This window comes from Triturus cristatus, chromosome 4_1, assembly GCF_964204655.1.
Source record: "Triturus cristatus chromosome 4_1, aTriCri1.1, whole genome shotgun sequence".
In the NCBI taxonomy this organism is placed as follows: domain Eukaryota; kingdom Metazoa; phylum Chordata; class Amphibia; order Caudata; family Salamandridae; genus Triturus; species Triturus cristatus.
Window position 1 is genome coordinate 362,598,003 of NC_140585.1, and position 18,333 is coordinate 362,616,335.

Below are 18,333 nucleotides of genomic sequence, written 5' to 3' on the forward strand. Positions count from 1 at the left end.
GTGCAGAAAGAGGCAAAAAAGGTGCATAAAGACATAAGAGGGGTACAGAAAAAGGCAAGAGAGGTGCAGAAAGAGGGAAGAAAGGTGCAGAAAGAGGAAAGAGGGTACAGAAAGAAACAAATGAGGTGCTAAAAGAGGCAATAGACATGCAGAAAAAGTAAGAAATGTGTAGAAAGAAGCAACAGAAATGCAGAAAGAGACAAGAGAAGTGCAGAAAAAGTAAGAAATGTGTAGAAAGAAGCAACAGAAATGCGGAGAGAGGCAAGATAGGCACAGAGAAGGGGCAGAAGGAAGCAAGAGTGTCTTGCACACAGCATTAGTACAAATTTAACACCCACATTTAGCAATAAGTAACAGGTGACCATTCTAGGTTTGCAAAGGGCCTTTCAACATGCTGGAACACTTGTCGCTGAATTTTTGGTAATGCTTTAGCCGATTGGAGTTAGAAACAAGGCTTTTTTTGTTCAAATCTACAAATTAGGGTGCAGATGATTGCTTAATTATGTGGCTAATGCGGAAAATGTATCTTTGTGTGAAAGTTGGTGCAGTCAAACATTCACATAATTCCACTGGCCCTGCTCATACCTCTGAGTAGGTCCAGAAGTGCTCCTCAGTGATTCCTTCTTTTTGTTGTATCATTGCATTCATAGTTGACCTTCTATGGAAACGAGGACAACATTACCATTCAACAACACAGACTACCATGCCACAAAATTACTCTCCATAACACATAATCCCACTCTACATAATTTGTATACAATAAAAACCACATACTTTCTATCCACATAATTTCACTGCACAACTTACCACATAATTCCACTACACACAACAAACATCCACTCTACTCCGAAAAACATTATTTACATTTACATTGCCAATAGCTCTAACTCTCGCAAATACAAAACCTATAACATTGCAAACACTTCTTTAACTACTTGTTCCGTTTGCAGAGCAGTGGAGAAAGGGTAGTGAGCCTCTGACCAGCGCTCAGGAATTCCGCTGCGTAGGACTTACAAGAGGTACCAGGAGGGCTTCTTGGACCCCAAAGTCCCTCAGGAGTAAATTGGACTTCTTCCCCCATCCCGTAGTCTGCCAGGAGGCACGTTTGCAGAGTGCTGAAGAAAGGACGGCATGGCCTCCGAAGACTTCTTAGCAATCCCAGTCTGCGGGACTTACTGAAGGTAACAAGAGAGGTAGTTGGCCTCCAAGGATATCCTTGGGGGCCAACTACCACTCCTACTACCTCTAGTAAGACCCATACAGCAGGATTGCTAAGTTCTCAGAGCAGGCCACACCCCCATTGCCCACCACTCAACAAACGCACTCCCTGGAGCGCTCTTGGATAGAGATTGAAGTCCCCTTTGCTGCTCTGGGTCCTTTAGGGGCCAACTAGCCTACCTCTTACCTTGAGGAACTTCGATTTCTGATCGCGATCGAATCGACCCGCCATTTTGTGCTCCGCCGCCATTTTATGTTGCCATCACTCAGGCAGCACGGCGAGCAAAGTCTATTCTGCTTTTTCTGCAACCTGGTGTCGAAATACGCTTTCTGCCTCTATTTACAAAGCTGGTGTTAGGACTGGCCGAGTACACTAATCCCTGTCTGGCTTTCCTAATCCCTGTCTCAACTATCTATTGATTCACACCATTCTTTTCTGACTTTATCTTGTCCCCTGGCCTTCACTGCCTTCTGCTAGCATTCTCTCATTTCACAACTGTCCTCCAACACACACAAACGTATCTCGCCACCTGCAAGTTAGTTATGAATCTGTTAATGAATTAGCTTGAGGGAGGGGTGGCAAACATAGTTGGAGGAGAGGTTTCTTCGAGTCATCTGACACTTTTGTTTTCCAATCTCTCCTATTGGTTCTATCCTGTTTTCCAACTCTCCTTATTGGCTCTTTCTTGTGTGTTCTGGGAGTGCTTTTTGTTAAAATGTCTGAACCTTGTATAGTATAAAACCCTGTGCGCCACAGAGTGAAGTGGCAGTCTCCTGAGAACCTACTTTGTGTACTTCTAGGATAACTGTACTAGCTGCAGCTAAATAAATCTGATCTTCTAACGCCGACGGAGATTAAGGCGTACCCTGCGCCGCCAGGACCAATTGGTTCTGTTTCTTCAACTGGCGCCCAATGTGGGGCAGCTTCAGTGGTACCGGTTCTGCCTGAAGGTCGTGAGGAACCCCGCAAGAAAATTCCGGAGGGTTCGCGAGCCACATTAAGTGACCCCTGTATGTTGAAAGTGGTCCAAAGGTCTTTTGCAGCGCGGTTACTCCTTCCTGACGGCTACTGACGACTGCTGCCCTGACTGCCGCCCTGCTTTGGCCCTTCCTTTGATGATGTATGGTAAGGCGAGACGATAGACGGGCCTCTGTTGGTGGAAGAAGACGTCCTTAGTTAAGTATCTTCGTGGGTCGCGCCCACAACTTTGGTTCTTTGTTGTTCTTTGGTACTTAAATTTGTCTAATGCAATAAACAAAGCCGAGGGTAAGTGCATTTGTGCTGCGTAAACTGAGTTTTACTCCCTTGAAGTTTGTGAACAGACAGGAAATATCGCGAGATGCCTGGTCTGACTAAGTTTGGAAGAATTTGTTGTCTTGGTTGTAATAGGGATTCCCGACTTGAGGACTCTTGTCCGATTCCTTCGGTTGGAACTCCTACATATGAGCTCTATTCAAAACATGGTATTGGCCCCATTGCCTTTAACGAGACATGGACCCGATACACAAAGAAAGATGGTGTTCTAAAATGGCCAGAAAATGGTAGCTTTGATCCTGATGTGTTAGATAATTTGGAAGCAGTTTTATTCAAAAGAAAAGCCCGGCCGGCAATGTTTGACTCTTTCCGCCTTTGGCGAAAGGAAGCCAAACAGAAAGAAATTAAACAAGCAAAACGAGATAGAAAAGCACAGGGTATGATGATTATACAGGCTGCCCAACAGTTCAAAGATGATGAAATTGATAAAGTAACTGAAATTTCAGAGAGACAGCATCGCATGGCAATAGATAAATACTATCCGGTGTTGCCTGTTTCTCCTTCTGATAAAAAGATAGATATGGAAGAAGATCCCCTAATGTCCCATTTATTGAGGTTGCCTCCGCCCTATGTACGAAGTGCCAATGCACCTCAGCCTTTACAGCCTGCCCAGCCGCCAGCGGTACCTCCGCCTGTCCCGGCTCTTCCGCATTTGACTCCTCCCCAGTATTACCGCCCTTGCCGGTTTTACCATTAACTTTAACTTCTTTGCCCTCATCTCCTGATCTTAGATCTCCTTTGCCTTCTGCTCCTCCTGCAATTATCGATTCTTCTCCTGTTAGTTCTCCTAATACTTTGTCTCCAATTCTTATGTCTAATTCTCCGTCTGTGCGTAAGCATCTCACAGACACTGTTACTGGTATTCTATCTCCTTTCTTTGGAGCTTTAAGTGTGTCTCCGGCTTTTGCTCGAAGACAGTCTCGTAGTCAGTTCCCAGATTTTGAAGAACAAGAGAAATTGGACTCTCTCGCACGAAAATGGATCAAGAAGGGTCCACAATACAGTGTGCTTGATATTATGCCTACCTTCTCGCAATGGAATGCGCCTACGCAAAGATATGTTTTTAATGTAATGTGCGTAATTTTTCTTGATTCTGATCCGACGGTTAAACTGACGTCGAAAAACTATCCCATGAGAGAGGTTCCTCCAGTATGGAAGGAAGAGGTTGCGGCAGTAGGTGCTAATGCAGCTGTTCCTGCTCATTTTCACCGTATATGGGTACATGTTCCATGGAAACGATCTGAAGTCTTGGCTCTTAAGCAGACTCTACCAGATCCTCGTAAGAACCCTGCAGGTTATTGCAAAGAATTATCACAGACAGTTGATGCTTGCATCATGAATTTAGCTGATATCGACATGTTAATGGGAAATGTAGTCCCACAGACAATATGGGCTAAGATTCGTAGAGAGGATCACGCACAGGAACTAGGTGCTACTTGGGATGTTATAACTACTACATATAGAGATCAAGTGGGTGGTGCAAAGCCTGAAGCTTTGATTTCGGAACTCCCTGGTAGGATTATTACAGTAATGAAAACTATGATGCCTGCATTGAGAGTTAATTGGGATAAATTAGCAGCATGCAAGCAAAAGAAAGATGAAAGTGTTTCTGATTTCTTCACTCGTTTCGAAGAGACCTTTATTGATCACAGTGGTCAAGATATGGCTACAGAAGGTGGACAGCGATTATTTGTGGACAAATTCGTATTCAATTTGCTTCCCGAGCTGTCACACAAATTAAAAGATTCTGAAAGTTCATGGGCTGCTTTTTTTTCTGCCCAGATATTGGCTACTGCACAATATTACGAAAACCGAGATAAAGAAGAGAAGGAAAAGCAAGAGAAAAAGACGAAAGAATTAAAAACGAAGGTTCTCTTGCAACAAGCCTATCCTCCTCGCTATGTTCAGCCTCAGTTTCAACAGCCTCCGCAGTTTCAGAGGTTGTATCAAAAACCTGAGCCATACATTCCACGACCTTTGTTTGGACCTAATCAATGTGCCTATTGTAGAGAGGAAGGCCATTTTAAGAATAGTTGTCCGGTTTTATTGCAACGCAATGGAGCGTTATCTGCTCCACGAGGTCGTGCTGGCCTCTAGTCAGACAGAGGTAGAGGTCGAGGTGTGTTGACTCAAGAACAGCGTACCCTTCCTTCTACCAATTCTGTGAACTGTTTTGATCAGCAAAATGTTAGGTCTACGCTAGGGGTGGGCGGAATTTGCGGAATTAACCTTCGCAAATTATCGCGAGAATGTTTAAAATTATCGCAAACAAGCAGAAATATCGCAAAGATGCGGAAGTTTTTTTCCGGCATGTTCGCGAGATTTTCTGCATGGTTGCGGGTCGCCAACTTACCCATGTGGTTGCTTGCGGGCGCGGCCATCTTGTTTTGAGTTGTTCTCGCGGTGCATGATCGCGAGAAGAAAGACGTGATCGCGCGACGCATGACGTCACTGCGGGCGCGAACTGTCGCGAGACAGCGCAAATGGCTAAAAACAATACAACATCTCATGGAGAACGCGACCGGATCAAGAAAACTTGTCGGCGAACGCAGGGATTCAGGTAAGGCGATCGCGCGCGCGCGAGAATGTATCATTTTACAGCGCGAGCAAGAAACAAATTATCGCCAAGCTGCGGAAACCGGAATTTTTGACATTTTCGCGCTCTCCGCGGAACGCAAAAATGTCAAATTATCGCAATTTCCGCGAACGGAACGAAATTTTTGCCCAGGCCTAGTCTACGCAATATTATAATGAAGATTATTATGTTGAAAACGGAAATGAGAGTCTTCATGCCAACTAGGACAGCCATGGACAAAGTAAGGGAGTTGTGTCGATTCCAGGAGATCAGAATGGACCTTATGTTAACGTCACTACGATGGGTGTTTCAGAGCCATTTCTTTTAGATACTGGGGCAATGAGAAGTTCTATCATTCATTCTAAACTCCTTGGGGCACCTTTGTCTGGCTTAACGAATGTTTCTGTAGGTTTCTCTGGTGCCCCTGTTCGCAACCCAGTTTCTTGCCCTTTGCCTATTTCAGTTGGCCCTTATGACTTGGAAGCTTCACTTCTGTTAACGAATGGTTGCGATGAGAATCTGTTGGGTTTAGACCTATTGAAAAGAATGCATGCTACGATATATTGTTCCCCTTCTGGTGTACATCTTACTTTGGGACAGAAATTGATCTCCCCAATGTATTTGTCCAAAGATCAGTTTCCACCTGAATTACTTTCTCTTCCAGCAACACTTTGGGCCACGGGTCCAAACGATGTGGGTTGTCTTGAGATTCCACCTTATGTTGTCACTCTCAAGCCCAATGTTGAATTACCGCATATCCCGCAGTACAAAATTTCCACTGAAGGTGAAAAGGCGCTTTTGGAAATTATTCATGATTTGATCCAGAAGGGTGTGGTTGAAGAAACAAGAGGTAACACATGCAATAGTCCTATTCTTCCTGTTCTCAAACGCACTGATCCTTCTCAACCACCTGAATATCGCTTCGTAATTGATCTGCGGGAGGTAAACTAAATTGTTGTCCCACAATTTCCTGTTGTTCCAGATATCACTGCTCTGTTGACAATGATACCTTCCACAGCGACTTGGTTCTCTGTTATCGATCTGAAGAATGCCTTCTTTAGTATCCCCATTGCAGAAAAGAGTAGGGATATTTTTCGCTTCTCTCTTGGAGGCCGAAGCTTCCGGTTTAAGCGCGCACCTCAAGGCTATTGTGAAAGTCCCTCTATTTACAGCCAAGCTTTAAAATCTCATCTTGATACTTTTCATTTGCCGTCTGGTGCTGCTCTCATCCAGTATATGGATGACTTGTTAGTAGCCACTGACTCAGAAGAGATTTGTAAAAATGTCACTGTTGCATTATTACGCCATTTGTTTAATCTGAATCATAAGGTTTCACCTTCCAAATTACAATATGTCTGTCGAGAGGTTACCTATTTGGGTCATCTCCTATCAAAGGAGGGACGGCGACTAACACCAGAACGAATTCAGGCGATTACGCAAATGTCTGTGCCATCTACACAAAGGGAGGTACGTGCCTTCCTGGGTATCACCTCTTATTGTAGGCAGTGGATCCCTAACTTCTCTCTGATAGCCAAACCTTTGTTGGCACTCACTTTAAAAGATACGCCTCATCCCCTTCCATGGACTGATGAGTGCCAAAAGAGTTTCACTGATTTACGTACCGCTCTGTGTTCTGCTCCTGTATTGGGTACCCCCGATTACACTAAGCCTTTTATGCTCTATGTTCATGAGAGAGAAGGTTGTGCATTGTCAGTTCTAACACAACAATTTGGAGACAAACAGCGGCCATGTGCCTATTTTTCGGCTACGTTAGATCCTGTAGCTAAAGCATTGCCCAGTTGTCTCAAAGCGACAGCAGCAGCAGCAATTTCTATCCGACAGTCCGCTGGAGTAGTGTTGGATAACACTCTCATTGTCATGGTGCCACATGCAGTGGATACCTTACTAAACAGAACGAAAACGCAGCATCTTACGAGCGCACGTCTAACTGGATACGAGCTGACGCTGTTGTCTAGCCACGTACACATCAAACGATGTAATACCCTGAATCCAGCCACTCTGTTGCCCCTTCCAGATGAGGAAAGTGTTGAAGAACGGCATGATTGTTTCTTCCGTACTGAGGAAGAGACGAAAGGAAGGATTGACCTGAAAGATGCACCACTAGAGAATCCGGATGGAACTCTATGGGTAGACGGTTCTTGTTTTAAAATGCCTAATGGAGATACAGTTTCAGCCTATGCTGTGACTACTTTGCACACAGTGGTGGAAGCTGCACGTATTAGACATAATTCAGCACAAGCAGCAGAATTGATAACTTTAACAAGAGCATGTGTATTGTCAAAAGGGAAGAGAGTGAACGTGTACACTGACAGCCAATATGCTTTTGGTGTAGCGTTCAACTTTGGGCGTCTCTGGAAGGAAAGGGGTTTTCTCACCTCACATGGCACCAAAATACAACATGGTCAGTTAGTGACTGAACTCCTCGAATCACTTGCCTTACCCACCCAAATAGCGATCGTGAAGTGTAGTGCACACAAAAAGATTACAGATGATATTGGTCGAGGAAATGCATTTGCAGATGAAACAGCGAAAAAGACAGCAAGAGATTCTACAAGTCGAATGTATGTGGCAGGTCCTGCGAATTGGGTTAGAGAGAGAGGAATGTATGAGAATACAGTAGAAAGTGTAAAAGCGATTCAGAAAGAGGCTTCGGAGAGGGAATTGAGCAAGTGGAAAGAAAGTACAGGAATGTTAGACGAGATGGGTTATGGACAGAACTATCTGAACATCAACGTTGGCTGTTACCGGATGCCTATGTACTCCCAGTGGTTACTATGGCACATGGTCCAGCCCACTTAAGTGCGAAAGGTATATGCAAGCTTCTGGCTCCAGTGTGGCAAAACGATAAAATCCCAAAATGCGCAGACAATGTAGTGAAACATTGTATTGTTTGCCTGATGTACAATCCGGGAAAGGGAACCCCAACTCCAGCAGGTCACTTTGCCCCTCCGACATATCCATTTGAGGTGTTGCAGATCGAATATATTCACATGGAACGATGCAACAACCTCAAATATGTTCTGGTGTTAGTATGCGCCTTTTCAAGATGGATAGAAGCATACCCCCTAAAGGATAACACAGCTTTATTCACAGCTAAAGTTCTACTAAAAGAATTTTTCCCCAGGTTTGGTTTGCCGCGCATTGTCTGGAGTGACAATAGGAGCGAATTTGTTGGCCAAGTTATGCAGAAAGTTTGTGCAGGTCTTGGTATCAAGCAAAAGTTTCATGCGGCAAACCATCCCCAATCAGCGGGTTTAGTAGAATGCTACAATGGAACCTTGAAGTTGAAACTAGCAAAGGTTCAAGCAAGTACAGGACTCAATTGGCCTGATGCTTTGCCATTAGCCTTGCTATCCACCAGAACTGCAGTACACTCTCGTTTGGAACTTAGCCCTTACGAAGTGGTTTTTGGTCACCCAGCTAATGTATGGGGAGTCCCTCGCCCTAAGAAATACTCAGACTTGCCGTATCCAATGTTGATTGATTATCTGCATGATCTCACGACTAAATTGCGTGTTCTCCATCAACAGGTTCAGAGTGCTCTGCCGGAGGCTTCCACAGACCCAGGTCATTCCATCCGACCAGGTGACTGGGTCTGCATCAAAAACTTTCAAAAGACAAAGAATTTGGAGCCCAGATGGCGGGAGCCCCAAGTGGTCTTGCTGACCACGAGAACAGCAGTTAAAGTCGAAGGAAAGAAAAATTGGATTCACGGTGTGCATTGCAAGAAAGTGCCTTTGCCTTTGCCCTTTGATCAATGGGTTGGTAGAGGTGTTGGTGACTGTGAAAGTGAAAAGACTTCACGATTCGTGCCTTTTAGTGATGCACACCTGAATGAGACACTGTCTGAGAAAGAGGACGACGACGTTTTGCAAGAAGCAATACCACCACATCGTCGCTTAGAAACGACTAATCCACGAACATTGTTCCAAGACCAAAGCGTACCTGGGAAGGAACGATATAATTTAAGACCTAGACCAAAGAACATTTAAAACTTTTCTCTCCTGTGTAGTATTCTGTCCCGGTTGCAGGGTCACGGTAGGAGTCTGAATCACGACCTGAGTAGTGGCAATAGGCCTGCAGGACTTAACAGTGTCATAGGACGGTAGACAATCGTGATTTAGCGATCGAGGAAGATTGCTGTGAGCATCCATTAGTAAGATGGAAACTACACTAGGCAAAAGAGAGAGAAAAGAAGAAATAAAGAAAGAATCCTGTAAAATAATGTACAGTCGTTTCAGTATAACTTTATGTGTTATTATATTATTGTGTATTGTTTTGGCGTTTATAAGTTGGATTATTTATGCTCTGCAGCCAAAAGTTATATCTCCTTCTCCTTCTTCGTCTTCTTCAACTGTCTCTCCACATCTCTTTCATACTCTTCCTCAACATGAACTCATTAGAAGAACTGAATATTATAACAATTCGTTTATCTAGTTATTACATCAGCATCAGTTAGTGGTCAATACAACTGATTGTTGGGTGTGTGGACTTATGCCACACACCGCAGAGAAAGGAATGCCATATTTAGTTCTCCCGTTTTCTTATGAGGGTTCTGCTTGGGCTTATTTCGTCATCTTCTCCAATGCTTATCAAAGCAAATTCAGACGATCTGTTAGTTCACATGTTAGCAATCCCGATTTTAGTCATAGTTCTTTGATTAAGGGAATGGTAGCTATGGCTAAAATCATGGAAAATAGTAAAATCTCCATTGACGAAAGAAAGGCATACACCAACTGGAATGTCACCCAATATATGTCTAGTCTTAGTGATAAAGTTAAGAAAGGAAAGTCTTCACCAATTTGGATTATACCGCATCAAGGCAACTTCTGCTTACAGATAAACGATCGCTCTTCTGACACTATACAAAGGAATGACTGCTCCTATATGTACGTTGATTCCTCTCAGAACTCGCCTCCTCTAGTGCCGTCTCAAGGCACCTATTTCATTTGCTATAACAGAGCTTATACATGGTTACCAACGGGTTTCTCTGGTACTAGTTATATAGCCTTTCTTCTTCCCCCTACTTACACCGCTTCCGCAAACCATCATCGAACCAGATACGGCAGAGGGATTATCGATTCGAAGGACACAGCAGGACAAGAGGGAGGAGATTTCCTCAAAGGATTTCTTCCTTTCTGGGGTCCAATGGCCAACAGCAGAAATATAAGGCAACTGATTCGTGTCGTAGAGACCACAATAGACATCACTGTAGGAGCCTTGAGTAACATCACGGCAGAACTACAGGCGGATCGTCTTATGACCTTACAGAATCGAGTTGCCTTAGATTTTGTTCTCGCAGATCGTGGTGGAGTGTGCAAATTGATCGGGTCAAGTTGCTGTATTTTCATGCCTAATGACGCTCCGACAGTATACCAAGCTATCTCCAAGTTGCACATAATCTCTGAGTCTATTCACCAGGACGAAGGAGATTGGTCTTTTACGGAGTGGTTTTGGGGACTACTGTCCAAATGGTGTTGGAAAGCATTGACATTTCTTGGTATAATTCTGACCATTATTTTCTCCTGTTGCCTTTGTATGCACTGTGGTCCCGCTATCTGTGACTTTTGTGCTACTATGTGCATTCCAAAACCCAAACCACAAGTAACAGAAAACATAAGAATGATGTTACAGCAACAACTCGATGACCTCATGACTATCGACATTGACTCAGATTAGCATGAGTCTATCTTGCCTGAGTTCTGGCAAAAGGAGGGTCTGAGGAACTTCGATTTCTGATCGAGATCGAATCGACCCGCCATTTTGTGCTCCGCCGCCATTTTATGTTGCCATCACTCAGGCAGCACGGCGAGCAAAGTCTATTCTGATTTTTCTGCAACCTGGTGTCGCAATACGCTTTCTGCCTCTATTTACAAAGCTGGTGTTAGGACTGGCCGAGTACACTAATCCCTGTCTGGCTTTCCTAATCTCTGTCTCAACTATCTATTGATTCACACCATTCTTTTCTGACTTTATCTTGTCCCCTGGCCTTCACTGCCTTCTGCTAGCATTCTCTCGTTTCACAACTGTCCTCCAACACACACAAACGTATCTCGCCACCTGCAAGTTAGTTATGAATCTGTTAATGAATTAGCTTGAGGGAGGGGTGACAAACATAGTTGGAGGAGAGGTTTCTTCGAGTCATCTGACACTTTTGTTTTCCAAACTCTCCTATTGGTTCTATCCTGTTTTCCAACTCTCCTTATTGGCTCTTTCTTGTGTGTTCTGGGAGTGCTTTTTGTTAAAATGTCTGAACCTTGTATAGTATAAAACCCTGTGCGCCACAGAGTGAAGTGGCAGTCTCCTGAGAACCTACTTTGTGTACTTCTAGGATAACTGTACTAGCTGCAGCTAAATAAATCTGATCTTCTAACGCCGACAGAGTGTCCTGTGTCTCGTTCTGCCTGAAGGTCGTGAGGAACCCTGCAAGAAAATTCCGGAGTGTTCGCGAGCCACATTAAGCGACCCCTGTATGTCGAAAGTGGTCCGAAGGTCTTTTGCAGCGCGGTTACTCCTTCCTGACGGCTACTGACGACCGCTGCCCTGACTGCCGCCCTGCTTTGGCCCTTCCTTTGATGATGTATGGTAAGGCGAGACGATAGACGGGCCTCTGTTGGTGGAAGAAGACGTCCTTAGTTAAGTATCTTCGTGGGTCGCGCCCACAACTTTGGTTCTTTGTTGTTCTTTGGTACTTAAATTTGTCTATTGCAATAAACAAAGCCGAGGGTAAGTGCATTTGTGCTGCGTAAACTGAGTTTTACTCCCTTGAAGTTTGTGAACAGACAGGAAATATCGCGAGATGCCTGGTCTGACTAAGTTTGGAAGAATTTGTTGTCTTGGTTGTAATAGGGATTCCCGACTTGAGGACTCTTGTCCGATTCCTTCGGTTGGAACTCCTACATATGAGCTCTATTCAAAACATGGTATTGGCCCCATTGCCTTTAACGAGACATGGACCCGATACACAAAGAAAGATGGTGTTCTAAAATGGCCAGAAAATGGTAGCTTTGATCCTGATGTGTTAGATAATTTGGAAGCAGTTTTATTCAAAAGAAAAGCCCGGTCGGCAATGTTTGACTCTTTTATTATTATTATTATTATTTAAGGTTTTGTAGAGCGCGTAGTAACCCTAGAGCATCCCAGCGCTAGAACCTGAACTCAAGGGGGGTCAGCGGTGGAGGGGGTTAAGGGTCAGGGAAGAGAAGAGTCTTCAGTGCCTTCCTAAACTGAAGGAGATTGGGTTCAGTTCTCAGTCTCCGGGGGAGGTTGTTCCAGTGTTTGGCCGTGTGGACCGAGAAGCGGCGGCCTCCGGACCTGGCTTTATTAACTCTGGGGACTGTGATGAGGTTCTCTCCGCTGGAACGGAGGGCCCTTTTCGTTTTGTAGGGGATGATGAATTCCTTGAGGAGGGGAGGGCCGTTGTTATAAAGAGTTTTGTGGGCCTGAAAGAGTGCCTTGAAAGCAACCCTTTCTCTGACTGGGAGCCAATGGAGAAGCTTGAGGGCTGGCTTTGCCGATGATCTGGCGGGGGTGTCAGTGAGTAGGCGGGCCGCGGCGTTTTGAATTTTCTGCAGGGTGTTGAGAGTGGCTTCAGGAGCTCCCAGATAGATTGAGTTGCAGTAGTCAAGCCTTGCCAGGATAAGGCCCTGAATCAAAAGTTTCTTGGCGGTCGCGGGGAGCAGGGGGAAGATCTTTCTACAGGCCCTGAGAAGTCCGAAGCAGATTCCTGCCGTCTTTTTTGCCTGTGTTCTAAAGCTCAGATCGTTTTCGAGCCATACGCCCAGGCTCTTGACCTCTTCCTTGGGTGCAGGGGGGTCACCCAAGCAGTCAGGCCAGAGGTGAGGCGGCAGGGAGGGCCCTTTGTGTCCGAGCAGCAAGATCTCGGTCTTGGAACCGTTTAATTTTAATGCTGAGGAGTTCATCCAGCTGTGGATTTCAGTGAGACAGCTGTGGAGGTCAGAGGGAGATTGGTGCGGGTGTGAGAGGGTTACCACCAGCTGGGTATCGTCGGCGTAATTGATGATCGATACGCCGAACGGAATGACCAGTTTCTCCAGCAGGGACATATACACGTTGAATAACGTCGGGCTAAGAGATGAGCCCTGCAGTACTCCACAGCGGAGAGGGATTGCGGGTGAGTGGCTGCCGTTCTCCCAGACTTGAAAGGAGCGGTCATCAAGGAAAGATTTTAGCCACTTCAGGGCCGTGCCCCTTACTCCGATTTCTCCCAGTCGTTGGATTAGGGTATGATGGTTCACAGTGTCGAAGGCCGCACTGAGGTCCAGGAGGATCACTGCCACTGATCCTCCTGTATCCAGAATGCTTCTGGCCTTCTCCACAGCCGCCAGGAGGGCGATGTCGGTGCCCTGGCCTGGACGGAACCCTGTCTGGGAGACCCCGAGTAAGTTGTTGCTCTCCAGGAATAGTGAAAGTTGTTTGTTCACTAGCTTCTCCGTGATCTTACTGTTTCCTGGGAGAAGGGAAATAGGTCTGTAGTTGGAAAGGTCCTGGGGGTCTAAAGAAGGTTTCTTTAGTAGGCCTTTGACCACTGCCGCTTTCCAGCTATGGGGGACTAGGCCCTGCGAGAGGGAGGAGTTGATAAGCGACGAAAGGAAGCCAAACAGAAAGAAATTAACCAAGCAAAACGAGATAAAAAAGCACAGGGTATGACGATTATACAGGCTGCCCAACAGTTCAAAGATGATGAAATTGATAAAGTAACTGAAATTTCAGAGAGACAGCATCGCATGGCAATAGATAAATACTATCCGGTGTTGCCTGTTTCTCCTTCTGATAAAAAGATAGATATAGAAGAAGATCCCCTAATGTCTCATTTATTGAGGTTGCCTCCGCCCTATGTACAAAGTGCCAATGCACCTAAGCCTTTACAGCCTGCCCAGCCGCCAGCGGTACCTCCGCCTGTTCCGGCTCTTCCGCATTTGACTCCTCCCCAGTATTACCGCCCTTGCCGGTTTTACCATTAACTTTAACTTCTTTGCCCTCATCTCCTGATCTTAGATCTCCTTTGCCTTCTGCTCCTCCTGCAATTATCGATTCTTCTCCTGTTAGTTCTCCTAATACTTTGTCTCCAATTCTTATGTCTAATTCTCCGTCTGTGCGTAAGCGTCTCACAGACACTGTTACTGGTATTCTATCTCCTTTCTTTGGAGCCTTAAGTGTGTCTCCGGCTTTTGCTCGAAGACAGTCTCGTAGTCAGTTCCCAGATTTTGAAGAACGAGAGAAGTTGGACTCTCTCGCACGAAAATGGATCAAGAAGGGTCCACAATACAGTGTGCTTGATATTATGCCTACCTTCTCGCAATGGAATGCGCCTACGCAAAGATATGTTTTTAATGTAATGTGCGACATTCTCATTCAAGAATGGGAAGATGTGAGTTCGAGTCCGATCCCACAAGACCTGTTTGATGTTCAGGCTAATTTTGATAAAGTACTTATTGTGGGTTCTAAGGTTGAGAGAGCTATAAGGACACTTATTTCTTATAGATCCTTGTTGTTCTCTCAGATCTTTCTAGATTCTGATCCGACGGTTAAACTGACGTCGAAAAACTATCCCATGAGAGAGGTTCCTCCAGTATGGAAGGAAGAGGTTGCGGCAGTAGGTGCTAATGCAGCTATTCCTGCTAATTTTCAGCGTATATGGGTACATGTTCCATGGAAACGATCTGCAGTCTTGGCTCTTAAGCAGACTCTACCAGATCCTCGTAAGAACCCTGCAGGTTATTACAAAGAATTATCACAGACAGTTGATGCTTGCATCATGAATTTAGCTGATATCGACATGTTAATGGGAAACGTAGCCCCACAGACAATATGGGCTAAGATTCGTAGAGAGGATCACGCACAGGAACTAGGTGCTACTTGGAATGTTATAACTACTACAGATAGAGATCAAGTGGGTGGTGCAAAACCTGAAGCTTTGATTTCAGAACTCCCTGGTAGGATTATTACAGTAATGAAAACTATGATGCCTGCATTGAGAGTTAATTGGGATAAATTAGCAGCATGCAAGCAAAAGAAAGATGAAAGTGTTTCTGATTTCTTCACTCGTTTCGAAGAGACCTTTATTGATCACAGTGGTCAAGATATGGCTACAGAAGGTGGACAGCGATTATTTGTGGACAAATTCGTATTCAATTTGCTTCCCGAGCTGTCACACAAATTAAAAGATTCTGAAAGTTCATGGGCTGTTTCTTCTTCTGCCCAGATATTGGCTACTGCACAATATTACGAAAACCGAGATAAAGAAGAGAAGGAAAAGCAAGAGAAAAAGACGAAAGAATTAAAAACGAAGTTTCTCTTGCAACAAGCCTATCCTCCTCGCTATGTTCAGCCTCAGTTTCAACAGCCTCCGCAGTTTCAGAGGTGGTATCAAAAACCTGAGCCATACATTCCGCGATCTTTGTTGGGACCTAATCAATGTGCCTATTGTAGAGAGGAAGGTCATTTTAAGAATAGTTGTCCGGTTTTATTGCAACGCAATGGAGCGTTATCTGCTCCACGAAGTCGTGCTGGCCTCCAGTCAGCAAACAGAGGTAGAGGTCGAGGTGTGTTGACTCAAGAACAGCGTACCCTTCCTTCTCCCAATTCTGTGAACTGTTTTGATCAGCAAAATGTTAGGTCTACGCAATATTATAATGAAGATTATTATGTTGAAAACGGAAATGAGAGTCTTCATGCCAACTAGGACAGCCATGGACAAAGTAAGGGAGTTGTGTCGATTCCAGTAGATCAGAATGGACCTTATGTTAACGTCACTACGATGGGTGTTTCAGAGCCATTTCTTTTAGATACTGGGGCGATGAGAAGTTCTATCATTCATTCTAAACTCCTTGGGGCACCTTTGTCTGGCTTAACGAATGTTTCTGTAGGTTTCTTTGGCGCCCCTGTTCGCAACCCAGTTTCTTGTCCTTTGCCTATTTCAGTTGGCCCTTATGACTTGGAAGCTCCACTTCTGTTAACGAATGGGTGCGGTGAGAATCTGTTGGGTTTAGACCTATTGAAAGGAATGCATGCTACGATATATTGTTCCCCTTCTGGTGTATATCTTACTTTGGGACAGAAATTGATCTCCCCAATGTATTTGTCCAAAGATCAGTTTCCACCTGAATTACTTTCTCTTCCAGCAACACTTTGGGCCACGGGTCCAAACGATGTGGGTTGTCTTGAGATTCCACCTTATGTTGTCACTCTCAAGCCCAATGTTGAATTACCGCGTATCCCGCAGTATAAAATTTCCACTGAAGGATAACTGAACTAGCTGCAGCTAAATAAATCTGATCTTCTAACGCCGACAGAGTGTCCCGTGTCTCTGTGTAGCTGAGCAGGAGAAACCCAGGAGATTAAGGCGTACCCTGCACCGCCAGGCCCAATTGGTTCTGGTTCTTCAGCCTCCAGTAAGCCCCACACAGTGGGATTGGTGAGAGATGGACAAAGACCACGCCCCCTTTCTCCACCACCCTGTAAACATGCCCCCTAAGTTGGGTGATTAAGTCCCCTTGAATACTGAGGGTCCCTGGGGGCCAACTAGCCCACCAGGTACCTCCAGTAAGCGCCACATAGCTGGATTGCAGAGAGGTGGTCTGAGGCCACGCCCCCTTTTTACACCACTCTGCAAAAACACCTCTTGGCACAATGCTGCTCGGGGGATGAAGTCCACTTGTGTCCTGAGGTCCTCAGGACACAAGAGGACCTCATCGCCTGACAACCAGAGTTTGCTATCGCAGGTCAGGAGCTATGCTCCCACCCTGCCATATCAAACGACAATGTCCCAGGGGTGGGCACAATGCTGCTCGGGGGATGAAGTCCACTTGTGTCCTGAGGTCCTCAGGACACAAGAGGACCTCATCGCCCCACAATCAGAGTTTGCTATCGCAGGTCAGGAGCTGTGCTCCCGCCCTGCCATATCAAACGACAATGTCCCAGGGGTGGACACGCCAGGACATTGCAGGAGCTGGCCCTGGGGGACGGCGGTCCCCAGGGTGATCAAGGGCTCCAGGAGGGGGGCCGTGTGGCCCCCCTCCTTCATTTCTAAAGCCCTGGGGAGGTGGTGGTCCCTAGGGCGTGTGGGGGGCTCGAGCCACCCCCCACACATTTTATTTTTTAAATGATGAGAGCCCTGGGGAGGTGGTGGTCCCCGGAGCTGCAGGGGCCCTGTGGCCCCCGCTAATTAAATTGGAATGCCCCCAGGACCTGACCCACCCAGGGGCTTAAGAAACATGAAGCGCGGGAGCCCGCGCTTCGTTTTTTTTATTGTCTCGGCCGGATTCGAGACCCCAGCGCAAATTTGATAGATTTTGTTTTTTAATGGTTTTTGTGGGCCCCGGTCGTCCTTGTGGGATCCCCTGAGCAGGCCTAAGTGTTACAGTGTTTGTACCCTGCCCCCTTTTCTTGTTTTTTACCTTTTTATTTACTCCTTTCTTTTGACTCGGTTACCGAGTCACAAGATGGCTGCCAACACTTCCTGGTTTGGAGTGTTGGCAGTCAATCAGAGTGAAGCTCATGCCTGGGAGGAGTCGCAACTCCTCCTCGGTGCTCAGATATCGATATTTTTCTTTTTCTAATTTCTCAGGAACTACTGAACGGATTAACACCATTTAAAAAAAGGGCTCTTTCTGAACCAAGTGCTACCTTTTTGCCAAATTTGGTGTAATTCCATTCAGCAGTTCGGGCTGTAGCTTTGTCTAAAGTTTCCTATGGAAATTAACATGGGGAAAATGTGTTTTGGGACCCCCTTTTTTCTTGGCCCCTGCTTCACGAATCACCCCGAAACTTTCACGACAGGAGCTGGCCGGAGCGCCCCACTAGTTTTGAAAATTTCATGAAGATTTATCAAACAGCGCCAAAGATATTGGCAAAAGAAAAAATGCTTTTTGAATAGAAACAAGGTCGTAACTATAACTACTTACTGGGGACCACCAGTAGGTAATATATATAACATACACATATAAAAATATGTAATGCATGTGAAGCAAGTGACGAGATGAGGGCCACCCGGGTCACTCGCGACCACCTCTCAGCCTTCCTCACAAATTAAGAGTCGGTCAGACAGTAGAGATTACAAACCAAAAGTATTTTATTGAAAGTACACACGAGTGGAGTCCGGTCTGACCAGCCTCCTCAGGTTGCTGCAGAGGGACTGACATCTACCAACAGGGTAACATGTAATGTACATTTTGAGAACTGC